The 14,270-nt window shown below is 41.1% G+C and overlaps 1 protein-coding gene, 1 long non-coding RNA gene and 2 other non-coding genes across 10 annotated transcripts in view; 1 reads left to right on the top strand and 3 right to left on the bottom strand.

Annotated features, from left to right (window-relative positions):
* Window positions 1-1,331: 1,331 nt before the first annotated feature.
* On the bottom strand, window positions 1,332-12,349 carry LOC140425091 (uncharacterized). 5 transcript variants are annotated; one of them, XR_011947760.1, is made up of 6 exons: window positions 12,143-12,349; window positions 8,212-8,352; window positions 7,182-7,259; window positions 4,121-4,209; window positions 2,090-2,151; window positions 1,332-1,443 (listed from the first exon to the last, which is right to left on the bottom strand). It is a non-coding gene; the product is annotated as an uncharacterized lncRNA (long non-coding RNA). The 5 variants fall into 5 exon arrangements; XR_011947758.1 differs by having other exon boundaries at window positions 8,212-8,332; window positions 12,143-12,347; XR_011947759.1 differs by having other exon boundaries at window positions 8,212-8,332; window positions 12,095-12,324.
* Window positions 1,565-1,633, bottom strand: LOC140425923 (small nucleolar RNA SNORD123). Its single transcript, XR_011948076.1, has one exon. It is a non-coding gene; the product is annotated as a small nucleolar RNA SNORD123 (small nucleolar RNA).
* Window positions 2,268-2,336, bottom strand: LOC140425924 (small nucleolar RNA SNORD123). Its single transcript, XR_011948077.1, has one exon. It is a non-coding gene; the product is annotated as a small nucleolar RNA SNORD123 (small nucleolar RNA).
* A 94-nt stretch (window positions 12,350-12,443) lies between the features above and the next one.
* The window catches only part of sema5a (sema domain, seven thrombospondin repeats (type 1 and type 1-like), transmembrane domain (TM) and short cytoplasmic domain, (semaphorin) 5A), a 325,621-nt gene continuing 323,794 nt past the window's right edge, over window positions 12,444-14,270 (top strand). For all 3 annotated transcript variants that reach the window (XM_072508980.1, XM_072508979.1, XM_072508981.1), the window contains exon 1: window positions 12,444-12,654. The gene's annotated coding sequence lies outside the window, so the exon portion shown is untranslated. The remainder of the gene's footprint in view (window positions 12,655-14,270) is intronic.

Raw genomic sequence — 14,270 nt, forward strand, 5'->3', positions numbered from 1 at the left:
AAAGTGCCGTTGGGGCTCCGTTAGCGGGCCCAAAAGTCTGTTTTCGCGGGAGCTGCCGAATCGCGCGGCTTAGCTCCGCATCGCCGCAACCCGGAAGCCCCCTATGGAGTTCCTAACCTGCATACTCCATTCTAAATTGGATTGCACCTGCTAGGTTTTCCATAAGTTATGTAGCACCATCGTGAACTCGCTATACCTGTTGGTGTGCACCATAATACCATGCATACATGGCCTTATTCTCTTCTCCCCTACTCTCTAGCTTATCCACTCATTGTATTTTTTTATTGTATAGTCAGAGACACCAACTTTAATGATTAAGCTGAACCAATTATTTTGGTATTCTCCTGTCTTTTTTCTGTATTCATGTGTGCAGAAGCACTTATTCTGTATTGTACCAGTTTTGATGGTTTGTTGGGATTATTTATAAAAATGGAAAAACTCGAATAAAAATATATTTAAAAAGAATTTTCATCCTCACTTTCAAATTTTTCCATGGTCCATATCATTGTAATCCCCTCTTGCTCCACTATTCTCTGAAATATCCGTGCTCCTCTAATTCTGGCTTCTTGTGCATTCCCAACTATAATTGGCCCACCACTGGAAGTCATGCCTTCAGTTGCTTCGATTCGAAGCTCTGGAATTCCCTTCCTATACCTCTCCTCCTCTCCAACTCACTTTTCTCTTTTAAGACGCTCCTTACAACCTATATCTTTGAACAAGGTGTTAGTCACCTTATACATCCTTGTGTGACTTGGTGTCATTGTTTGTTTTATAATGCCCCTGTGAGATGTCTTGAGATGTTTTATTACATTAATGTGCTATATAAATAGAAGTTGTTATTAAATTGAAACACTGTCCTGAGTCCAAAATTCTTCCTCTCTTGCTTCCATATCTTAATTCATCTAAATTATATCACTGGACTGACTCTTTGAATACTATATTTGAGATTACGCCATGCAAGTCCTCTTTATGCCCACAGTCATGCAATCAACGTCAAACTCAGACGTAAGACGATAATGAAATGGCTGCATTAAAATGCCATAGGCAGATGCACTGAAACTCCTTGGATATGCTTCCATTTCCTACATCCAAGTTAACACTGGAGCCAATGAGTCCACTGCAACTAACTGTGGATAAGTAATAAAACTTTTCCATTAATTCACTGGTGTGGCCATTATGAAATGTATTCTGCTTCAACATCATTGTCATGTATTTGAAATACGAACTGGAATATACTGCAAAAACATAGTTTGAAATTAAACAAAGCATAGCTCTTTCCCCAACAGACATTCGACTCTTGATGGAGAAACAAACAAGAAACAGAACATTGATTGTTTCCAGGGCATGAATATTTAATATGCAAAATATCTTCTACAACCACACTTGGCTGATAGTGTTGGAATTACAAGTCCAATTCACTTTTGTCCTGCAGGGTGTCACCATCTTGTAGGTTTCCAGGGATGTTGCAAAATCCAGATATAAAAACAAATGGAAAAAATAATGATTATAGTAACTAATTTCCAAACTGATAAATATACCAATGAAAGTTTAGAGAGAAGCAGAATGTGAATCAGGAAATGGATGGCATCTTAACTTCAGATGTAATCAGATCCCCTAAATCATCATTTTCACAAAGAAATACAAAATGCTCTAACATAATTAACATGATCCACTTTAATGTCAAAGTTACTGAAATGTTTCGGCTTAAGTTCACACTAAGAACAAAATTCCAATTGGAACAGATTCCGATATACAATAAGAACAACCACAATTTTTAAACAGGTAATTTCTCTATTTCTCTGTAGGCATATAAACAAACTGTCTGCAATGATTTGAACTCAATGCACTCTACCTGTGGCAATTCAATGAGGAGGCGAAGTGGACAACAGAATAATTATGGTTCAATAAACTGTTGTTACATATACTGTTTCAAAGTTTGTAAAAATATCTGTTATTTATAAATCTAAAGAGTTGTAAATGATTGAAAGTATCTAAGGCAATATTTTATTAATACTACTTTTGTATCTTCTGAATGAAGAAAATAAATAAATGCTGTTTCTCAGGCTGTCTGTAATAAATGAAAATATACCTTTTAGAACCTCAGTGCTTCTGAAATCACCTCCATTCTTTGCCCATAGAAGCTGATGTTCACTGAGTTGGCATTTCCAGAGACGTTGCAAAATCCAGATACAAAAGAAAATGGAATAGGAATGAATAATACAAACTCATTTCTACGCTGACAAATGAAAGTTTAGAGAGAAGCAGAATGTGAATCAGAAAATGGATGGCATCTTAACTTCAGATGTAATCAGATCCCCTAAATCATCATTTTCACAAAGAAATACATTAACTTTACCATTGTCCTCTTTAATGTAGTTGTTACTGAAATCTTTCAACTTATGGTTACGCTAACAAGGAAAATACCATTTTGAATTGAGTCAATACAATTTTGTTAATTGTATTGTTAATTTTGTTTTAAAAAAATATCAATTTTTCTATTCAAGTCATAGGAAGAGGAGTATCCATTTCATCCTTTTGAGTCTGCTCTACCATTCAATTCGGTCATGGTAAACTGCTACCTCAATTCCATTTACCCATCCTCGCTCCTTATCCCTTGATGTAATTACCTAACAAAAAAAGTCTATCAACCACAGTTTTTATGCAAAATAGTGCTCTCTGCTTTTCCTCCTAAATTGCATGATTCTGAAATTAAAATTATGTCCATCTGTTCTTGATTCCCCTATCGGAAAAAATTGTTTTGCTGTATCTTGATTAATAAGAGGATTATGGGGAGTAGGCAGGAGAATGGGAATGAGAAACATATCAGCCCTGATTGAATGGTGGAGCAGGCTCGATGGGCTGAATGGCCTAATTCTGCTCCAATGTCCTATGGTCTTATGGTCTGTATCTACCCTATTGAACCCTTTTAACATTTTAAATACCTTGGTCAGATCATGGGCGGGATTCTACATCCCGCCAGCTCTGTTTTCCGCCCCCCCCCGCCCCCAGCAGCGGGATTCTCCGTTCCCGCAGCCAGTCAATGGGGTTTATCATTGTGGGCACCCATGTAGCACGCTGCTGGCGAAGCGGAGGATCCCACCGGCAGAGAGTCCCGCAGCATATCTCAGTCTTCTTTACTCAAAGGAATACAAGTTACGTTTATGCAAACTATTCTCATAATTTCACCCTTTAAGCCCTCATAGCATACTGAGTAATCTGCACTGTACATTCTTGTTATATCCTTTCAGGGTTGAATTGAAAACTGAACTTAGTGCTCTGGATGGATCTGACAAAGTTTCTGTGCAACTCTAGCATAACTCCCTCTTCTTTGAAAACCAGCCCCTTTGCGAAAAGCCCAACATTCTATTACATTTTTTCATTTCTTTTGATATCTGTCTACTAACGTTTAATGATTGGTGTACTTGGTGCTCCTCTGCAGTTACTAGCTTCCCACTGTTTAGAAAATACTTTGTTTTATCTTCATTGGGCCTGGTGTGGACGATTTCATACATTTCCACATTAAACCCCATCTGTACAGTTTTGCCCACTGACTTAATCTGCCAATGTCCTTTTTTAATGCCTGCTCCCATCTGCTCTACTTAATCTAATTTAATATTATCTGCAAACTTGGATATGCAACCCTGTATTCGTTCATCCAAATCATTACTAAAAATGGTGGAATGTTGAGGCTCCAGAACAATTCTCTGGAGACATTATTTTCCATACCTTGCCAATCAGAGTACCTACCTCTACCCTCACTCCTTGTCTCCTGCCTCGCGACCAATTTACAAATCAAGATAAAATGCTACCTCTAGTTCTGTACACTCTCACCTTTGTGTGAAACTATATTGAATGCTTTCTGGAAGTACATAAAGAAACATCTATACATACTCCTTTGTTTATCTGATTTCCCCAAAGAATTAAACTAGAATGGCCAAACATGACTTACCCTTAACAAAGCCGTGTTGGCTCTCTCCAGTGGGTTATATTTATCCAAGTACTCAGTTATCTTAATCTTAGTGACAAATGCTGATAGCTTCCCACATGGAAGTTAAACACACATCAATAAACTTTGTTCAACGCTACTGCATAATGATTTGAATATTAAATTAAAACATACCTGCTTAAAAAACAGTGTTAAGAATCACAAATCAACCTCACTCTTTACTTTTAAGATGTTGTCCACTGTGCTTTAGATTTCCAGTTATGCTGTAAAATCCAGATATAAAAACAAATAGGAATGAGAATGGTTAATATTAACTCATTTCCAAACTGATAAATAGTGAATACTTAGAGAGAAGCAGAATGTGAATCCGGTAAATCGATGGTACCCAAACTTCAGATAATTTAAGCTGGACCCTCGTCTTCACAAATAAATAAACTGTGCTCCAATATAATTAACACGTCTTTATTGTATTTGTTACTGAAATATTTCAATTTAAGTTCACCTAAATTAACAAGCAAAACACCAATTTAAATGGATTTCAAAATACAGTAAGAATAACTACAATTTAAAAAAATGATTTCTCTATTCTAGACATATTATCATACTGTGTCTTCAATTGGAGCACACTTGAATTCAATTCACTTCGCCTGTGGCAATTCAATGGAGAGACCACACTGACAACAGTAAAATATGGCCGTGATATAATGGGAAAAAAAATCTGAGCCCGCTTTTGGGCGCATTTAACAGATGTTTCTCGGCAGCTGTAGCACTTTGCTGTTTTTTTGGCCTAAGTGGGGAACACCCGTTGAGGCCACACTTACATAATTTCCTGCACTGACAAGCTCAGCTCCCCAGTGCAGGAAGAGTACTCGTGGATCGGGCACCATTTTTAAAGGGAGCCCCGATCGTTTGAACCCCTTCAGCATCCCCACGGTGGCCTCCAGACCCCTCCCCTGCACTCAACTTACCTCCTCCGGGGTTCTTGAGCCCCCCCCCCCGTCACCTCACCTCTTAAGGGCAAGATCCCTGGCATGGGCAATCTGGAATCAGGGTACATTGGCACTGCCAGTCTGCACCCTGGCAGCGCCCCTGCTAGCCTGACAGTGTCACCCAAGCAGTGCCACAGTGCCCAGATGGCAGTGCAAAGGTGCCAGGTTGGCAGTGCCAAGGTGCTTGGGTGCCAGTGGAGTGCTAGGGTACCACACTGGCCAGAGCCTGACTACCCTGGGGTCTCCAATGGCCTGGGAGACCCCCCAAGGTGGCATTACAACTGCTCCACGTTTGTGTGGACCAGTATTAAATGGCACCTGGTTGAGGGTTCACTGGGGAAGCCATTACTTCCCAGGCCCTGGGAGAATATGGCACAGACATATTTAAATGAGCCTAATGGCTCATTAGAATATGCTGATCTGGATCACGCTCATTGAGGGTGAAATCCAGATCGCAATGTTTCGTGAGGTTGAATCTCGGGAGACATCTCAAGCATCTCACAAGAGGCCTCTTGCAAGATTCAACAGCCTTGTTGCGGCACCAGGTTGGGCGCGACAAGGCCTGTAAATCCCACCCTTTTTATTACATTCAAAGATTATAAAAATGTCAGTTATTTCTAAATCTGAAAAGCTACAAATGATTGGATGTATCTAAGGCATTATTTTATTCAAAGATTTCTATCATCTGTTGAATAAAATAAATAAGTGCTCTTTCTTAGCCTGTCTGTATTAAATGAAAACATACCTTCTAAAACTGATACACAATGTTGGGAATCACAAATCAACCTCACGCTAAGCTTATAAGATAATGTCCAATGTGTTAGAGCTTTACCGGGATGTTGTACAATCCAGACATATAAACAAATGGATAAAAAATGATTAATATTAGCTAATTACCATATTGATAAATGTTCCAATGGCTGTTTAGGGAGAAGAAGGTTTGAATTAGGAAATGGGTAGCATCTTCATTTTATGATGCTCCTGTGAGGCACCTTGAGATGTTTTATTACATTAAAGTTACTATATAAATAGAAGTTGTTGTCATCATTTCAAACCCTACATATTGTTATGGGCCAGGGTTTAGAGAACCCCAAAGTGTATCATGGAGTTCACCTGACCCACAACTTTTAATAGATTGTGGTATGAGGAGCACACAGCCCACTCTGCAGGTGTGGTACAGCAGAAATGGAAAAGCATTTTTAAAAGAAAAACAATGTTTATTTTATGAACTCAAGTTAACCTTTTTAAAACATACAGTGAACATCTTAGCAACCATTAATTCAAATATAACCCCCAAAGAATACAACACTAAGTAATCCTTAAGCTGTCCTTTTAACATCCATAAGACTTAAACAAAACCTTTAAACAGAAGCATGTCAAGTTAAAGTCACTACTGAGAGCAGTTATTAGTTTTAAATCACCAAATGATCGATTTACCGGTTTTAGATTACAGAGAGACTAATGCCCCTTCTGGCTGTGACTGCAGCTATCCAGCTCTGAAAACGAAACTAAAACACACCCTGCAGCAAACAGCCTAAAATGAAAGTAAAAAGCTGACAGACAGCCCAGCTCCACCCACACTCTGACATCACTGATAAACACCCATTTCTTAAAGGTACATTTCTTAAACACCCATTTCTTAAAGGTACATTTCTTAAACACCCATTTCTTAAAGGGACTCTCACAAGACAAGATAAACAATTTCAGAGAAATAAAATGGGTTACATTAATATTAACACTGTCCTCTTTAATGTGCTTATACTCACTGGCCTACTTTGATTCCTGGTTCAGTGATGCCTCAAATTTAAAACTGTCATCCTCACATTCAGATCCCTCCATGGCCTCACCCCGCCATATTTCTGTAACTTCCTCCAGTTCTATATCCCTCCAAGAACTCTGCCTCTTCAACTCTATTCTCTTGTGCATCAACTATTTCCTTTTTTCTGCCATTACTGACTGCCTTTACCTTTCTAAATTTGAGGCTCTGGAATTCCCTTCCTAAATCTCTCTTCATCTCCTCTAAGATGCTCCTTAACACCTATCAGTTTGACTAAGCTTTAAGAATATCTTTATATGGCTTGGTGTCAAATTTTGTCTGAAAATTTTCCAGTAAAGCGACTTGGGCCATTTTACTATGTTAAAGATATGATATAAATGTAAATTGCTGTTGCCATTATAATAAGCTTTCATTAGTGAGTCGCGTGATGAAGAAGCGACGCTCCTAAAGTTAATGATTCCAAACAAACCTGTTGGACTTTAACCTGGTGATGTAAGACTTCTTACTGTGCTCATCCATGCCCAACGCCGGCATCTCCACATCATGGCTACAGTCAATAGAACAACATGGTTTTAGATGCTTTAAAGAAAAAAATTAGAGTATCCAATTCTTATTTTTCCCAATTAAGGGGCACTTCAGCGTGGCCAATTCACCTACCCTGCGCATTCTTTTGGGTTGTCGGGGTGAGACCCATGCAGACATGGGGAGAAATTGCAAATTCCATACGTACAGTGACCTGGGGCCGCGAATCAAACCTGGATCCTTGGCACCATGAGGCAGCAGTGCTAACCATTGCTCCACTGTGCTGCCCCTATGGTTTTAGAAGCTGGTGTAACAAATACTGTGTTCAAATATTGTAAAATTACGCTATATATGCATCTAAAGAATTTTTTAGCATTCTGAGTGGATGGGCCTAAGGAATATTTCATTAATGATACTTAATATTTCTCATTGGTGGAATCTTGGTTACACAGAGTAATCACAGGGTGCATCAAAAACAGTGTGAAAGTTGAGAATTTGATGAGAGTGCGATTGCCAACTGAAATGTGGTTTAACTTTTTGAATTAACGTCGAACTTCAAAATCTATAATGTTCGTCAACAGTTAACAAACAGACAGTATCAGTTATTGGTAGTTAACCATCAGTCAGCTTTAAGTGATTGCCTAACTAGGGACAATTACTGTGTGCAGGGAGCTGAGTGAATACTTGTAACTTGGGTGTGGTTCAAAAAGATGTACAGAAGTAAACAGCAAGTGTTGATGCACAGGGTGTCATATGCGGAGTGCATCGTCAACAGTGTCTCAAACTTAAGAATTTGGTGAAAAATAGGAAGGGGGTGCTGATTTTTGTCCCCTCTCAATATTTGTGTGGTTTGCGTTACTCCTGTTACAGGTAAATATATTACTTAGTTTACTGATACATTAAATAAATGAAGAAATTAGTTTAAAAATATGTTTTTCTGATGCGGTGCTGATTCTGGTGGCACTACTCAGACTTACATAGATCTCCTGTGGGCAGACATCAGCAATCTGTTTGGATTTTGCGTTGCATCATTGATACAGAAGGCGTGTTCATGACACAGTTCAACATGTTGATATATGAACTTGCCAATCTTTCCAACTATTCCGCAAAGAGAAAAGCTTGTGTAAAGATATGGAACAAAAAATCCAATAATTTATCAATTGCTTTGTGTTATATGAGTTAAGAAGAGATAAATGCTGTGCCGCAGGCTATGCACAACAAATAGAATCTACGTTCTAAGACGATGCAGTGACTATCACAAACAATCCAACTCTTCTTGATATCGACCACGCTTTAGGGTCATCATTAGGATTCTGTATAATGGAATCTATTTCGAATGTTGTTTCCACTGTGTGTGTAGTTTTAGATGGTATGTTTTCATTTGATCATTTAATTTAAACTCTTATAACTTCCTCGGAGTGACAATCAGTGGCGCATTGGCACTCCATAGCGAGATTGTGAAGTGCCTGTCTCTTGATTTTCTTGACTCAGACCGTGTGAGACTGAAGAGACTCCAGCGATGAAGTGAAAAAGGAGTGGAGCAAATGAGGACTAACTGTCATAAAGCAGGTGAGTTTAAAGGTCCCATTTAAAGGGAGAAGGCAAGTTTTGGAGGTGAGTGAATAGATGTGGAGGTTCAGACATCGGCAGGGGTACAGTCTGGATTTGTGGAGGAAGGATCCAGACATGGGTGGGTATGGACATCGAACTGCGGAGGTGGAGTCCAGACATTGGGTTGGAGGGGGCGGGGGTAGGGGTGAAGGGTTTTGATGTTGGGTGGAGTGTGTGGGATTCAGACATCAGGGGATGTGAGCAGGTACGCAAAGCCAGGTGGCGGAAGGGGGCTATCTGGGTTTGGGTGGTCAGGTCGGGAGGGGCACAGTGAGAGGTAGGGGGGAGTTGGTTCAGGTTAGGTGTCATTTGGGCCTGGGGAGAGGGGTTATCATAGAATGTCTACATGCAGAAGGAAGCCATTTGGCCCACTGAGACTGTGTCGACCGTCTGAAAGAGCACCGTACCTAGGCCTACTCCCCCACCTCATCCTTACCCAACCTGCACATCTCTGGACACCAAGGGGCAATTTAACATGGCTAATCCACCTAACTGCCACGCCTTTGGACTGTGGGAGGAACCGGAGCACCCAGAGGAAACCCCTGCAGACACGGGAAGAATGTGAAAACTCCACACAGAAAGTCACCCAAGGTCGGAATCAAACCTTGGTCCCTGGAGCTGTGAGGCAGCAGCGCTAGCCACTGTGCCGCTCCGTGTCATTTGGACCAGGTCAGGGAGGTTGGGTTGGGGGGCGGTCGCTTGAATAAGGAAGGATGTGTTGTCTAATCAGGGGGGCGCGGCGATGAAAGGGGGATTGGATCTAGGGTGGTTATCATTCCGAGTGTCCTAGGTTGGGGTGGGGTTGGAATGCTTAGCTGGAGGTCCCCAGGAGAGGGTTAGGGGTGTACTGGGGGCGGGGGGGGGGGGGTTGGTCTGCGTGTTTAAAATAGTTACTCTGAGGTTAGACGTGCTTTTTTTCCATTCTGAGTACCTATGAGGGTAAGTACCCGTGATGGCAGAACCATCCCAAGTTAGCGATTTAAATCGCTTTGTGCGATGGTTGCCATCCCAGCGCAATTGTCCAGGGGGAATTAGTCCATCTACACAAATGCCCGGGGAACCCTCAGCAGGGAACCTATAAGAGGGTTCCCCAGGGCATCTTTGGTGTACTTCCCAAATCTGAAGCTGGAGAGCCAGGAGGTTATCACCCTGGAGGTTCGGCGATCCAGGCGCTCTTGCGCAGTGCAGTGGGCAGGGCGCGCTGCACTGTGGGATTTGGAGTCTCGTGTGCCACGCTGCCCGTTCTTCAGGCGCCACGTGATCCCGCCTGGAACTCAATTTCCCAGGAGGCCCTGCCACAGGGTGAAGGCCGCCTTTCCCGCGGAAAATACCCAGTTTACCAGCGCGTGCCGCCGCAATGCACCAACGGCAGCAGCGCCGCCCTTAGCCCAGGGAGAGACCTCCACTGCATCGTTGTTCATCCTCACTTTAACTCCAACTGGTCCTTGACAATCACCAGCACTGTAGAATTGACCCTCACTGACTCCAACTGGTCCTTGACAATCACCAGCACTGTAGAATTAACCCTCACTGACTCCAACTGGTCCTTGACAATCACCAGCACTGTAGAATTAACCCTCACTGACTCCAACTGGTCCTTGACAATCACCAGCACTGTAGAATTGACCCTCACTGACTCCAACTGGTCCTTGACAATCACCAGCACTGTAGAATTAACCCTCACTGACTCCAACTGGTCATTGACAATCACCAGCACTGTAGAATTAACCCTCACTGACTCCAACTGGTCCTTGACAATCACCAGCACTGTAGAATTAACTCTCACTGACTCCAACTGGTCCTTGACAATCACCAGCACTGTAGAATTAACCCTCACTGACTCCAACTGGTCCTTGACAATCACCAGCACTGTAGAATTAACCCTCACTGACTCCAACTGGTCATTGACAATCACCAGCACTGTAGAATTAACCCTCACTGACTCCAACTGGTCCTTGACAATCACCAGCACTGTAGAATTAACCCTCACTGACTCCAACTGGTCCTTGACAATCACCAGCACTGTAGAATTGACCCTCACTGACTCCAACTGGTCCTTGACAATCACCAGCACTGTAGAATTAACCCTCACTGACTCCAACTGGTCCTTGACAATCACCAGCACTGTAGAATTAACCCTCACTGATTCCAACTGGTCATTGACAATCACCAGCACTGTAGAATTAACCCTCACTGACTCCAACTGGTCCTTGACAATCACCAGCACTGTAGAATTAACCCTCACTGACTCCAACTGGTCCTTGACAATCACCAGCACTGTAGAATTAACCCTCACTGACTCCAACTGGTCATTGACAATCACCAGCACTGTAGAATTAACCCTCACTGACTCCAACTGGTCCTTGACAATCACCAGCACTGTAGAATTAACCCTCACTGACTCCAACTGGTCCTTGACAATCACCAGCACTGTAGAATTAACCCTCACTGACTCCAACTGGTCATTGACAATCACCAGCACTGTAGAATTAACCCTCACTGACTCCAACTGGTCCTTGACAATCACCAGCACTGTAGAATTAACCCTCACTGACTCCAACTGGTCCTTGACAATCACCAGCACTGTAGAATTAACCCTCACTGACTCCAACTGGTCCTTGACAATCACCAGCACTGTATACTAAATTATCAGGCGTCAAATTGTTCAACCGACCATTATCTTACGTTTCTAAATCATCGTGGCAATCTTAAGGTGAATAAAATAAAATGAAAGTGTCGAATGTAAAATGTAAAAGAACGCATGATTCCGAGAAATTAAAGCATTATTTTAGTAAATTGATATTTACTTCTTTGAAGCTGGTTGTTACATTAAACATTTTTTACGTATATTTATATTTAATAACTTTAACAAATGCAAATGCACGCAGTGTTTACGAATGAAGAAAATACACCCTGACTTATTTATAAAGCTTGCTCTAATTATATTTTTTAAGTATTCAAAAGTCGTTGAGAAACACCATCTGGTTTTAATTATTGTTTCAGGAATATTTGATACTAATTAAATGAGAGCCATCTAAAATATTCAACGTAATAACATAATAAAGTGTAAAAGTTCGCAATAATAAAACATCCAACAGTAAAACGAAAACAAGAAGTTAACATTCCCTCAAAGCAAAGCTTTCCAGATGTTTAATTGCTATGGCTTGACCATTGCTAAACTTACATCTGAATTAAAGCATCTCCATGCAAATGTAATAGCTGTATTATTTTAAGATCTTTAAAAGTTACCTGAACTTTTATATGCATACTTCCCAAGTGTAGTTTGAGTAACTGTACCTGTGGAAATTGCTGAGTTAGTCCGGCACTGAGCAATGCCACGTCTCAGGAGCTGCTAACTGCTGGAATGTGCTAACCGAAGCTGCAGGGGAGAGATCCAAATCTCACAGGAACCAGAGGCTTATCGGACTACTTGTTGGCAAAGGGAAACAGCAGTGAAACTTCGCCACGGATGGTGATATTCGGCGGGGTGAAGGTCGCACATCACTTCCCAGGTGTAAGCGACGGTGGTGTTGTAAGGACTTTACCGTTGAGTTTTGTGACTCAGACACCCCCTTTTTGGGACTGCACCATTTAATAGCGTGGGGCGTCCTCTTTACGAGAGACAGCGAGAGGCAGGGCTGAGGTGAGAGCAGGGGAGTGAAGCACTGAGCTACAGAGACGAGAGGACGGGCATTGAGTGCACCGATTGCAACTACGCGGAACTCCTCAGCAAGTTTTATCTCCCGGCGGATTTTGCTTGCCTTGTAGACTACGAACCAGATGCGTTTGGAAAGTTGGAGTATTAACTGGTGAGTCCAGAGTGCTTTTGTTTGAATTATATGTTTCAATAACCAGATGCATTATTTTGCAGAGGGCACTTTGAGTTGCTTGCATTATGCGGGGAAGTTCTGCAACAATAACACAACGCAAAGTCTCGGCGTAAACGTATGCAATATGATCACAGTCCCCACTAAACTCCATTCGGCAGCTCATAGATCTGTTATTTATAGAAAGAAGCACAGAAATATAGATCTGCTGTCGTTCTGGACATTGTTATTATATTCTGAACAGGGTTAATTTAAGCAGTGCTGTTCTCGGATAAGAAACAAGTATATTGTTGTGAACTATTTTGGTTAGTTCGCGCTAGAATTGCGTTTTTAATTTTAAAGTGGAAATTGAAACGAGTTGCTTGAGAATACAAAGGGAAAGTACCGTATACTTCAAAATGCAGATTTATTGGCTAGATTAGTCTATGAATAGTGGTGGTGCAGTTATATTTATGGAGTAGATTAAACGTGATTTGAAATAAATATTTCACACAAATTCCCATCCTTTATACATTCAAAAATTTAAACCCCTGCATGGCTAAGGGGGAAAAAAGCTTAACCCCCTTCAACTTTTCTGGGTCGAATGTTAAATCTGGATGCGAAATGCAGGATTCTCCCGGTGCTACAGTTTGATCAGTTTACTGCCATCGCACTTGTGGGATCCGTTTGATTTTCGAGTTCTGTGATTGACTGCCAGCACAATTATTACTATCGTTAGTGAATGCAACTTCACTGGGATTATTTTTCCAATTTGATCGTTAATGCCCATTTTTCTGAAACCCTCTGATCCGGAGTGAGCGCACTTTTAGAGTATTGTGCATTTATATTAATAGTTTATTAACTACAGATGAACAGGAGATAATGTTCTACTCGGATCGTTTTATTGAATGTGCGGTAATTCACATTAGATCCTCTGTTCGGAGCAGATAATTGAAGGATGAAATATTGACAGCTTGGGGGCGCTGTTCAATATGATGAGAAAGAATCAGAGAACTGGTCGCTCTGACAAAAGCCAAAAAGTATTGAAGGCATTGCCAGAACACTCCAAATCTACCTCGACATTCTAGTTAGCATAGGTTGATCAGCGATTTAAATTGCTTTGCCGAAAGGTGTGTGTCGAATTCACTTTGTATGGGGATTGTTTAAAGAGATGCAAGTATTCTGTTTAATTGATTAAGTGACACTATATAATCAGTAGCATATATGTGATTAATTATTAATGTTGGTTGGTAGTAATACTTTGATTTGTACTTACCAAGAATGCAATCTTCTAACTTGTTGGGGAATTTCAACTTCATTTTTAAGAATTGAAATAAAGAGATTTTTCCCCACAAACTAAAGACTTAAAGTATATAAGAATCTAGTATGCTGTAGTTTAAACTGAGGGATAACAGTTGATTGTTAGTCCTTAGTAGTGCATTTCCTGTTGCATCTTGTAACTCAATCTTGCACAATTATATCTTGTATTCCATTACTTTTGAAAACGTTATTATTTGCAGCACATAGCGCCAGGAATCCAAGTTCGATTCCAGTCTTGGGTGACTGTGTGGAGTTTGCACTTTCTCCTTGTGTCTGTGTGGGTTTCCTCCAGGTGCTCC

Source organism: Scyliorhinus torazame, chromosome 6 (genome assembly GCF_047496885.1).
Source record: "Scyliorhinus torazame isolate Kashiwa2021f chromosome 6, sScyTor2.1, whole genome shotgun sequence".
In the NCBI taxonomy this organism is placed as follows: Eukaryota; Metazoa; Chordata; class Chondrichthyes; order Carcharhiniformes; family Scyliorhinidae; genus Scyliorhinus; species Scyliorhinus torazame.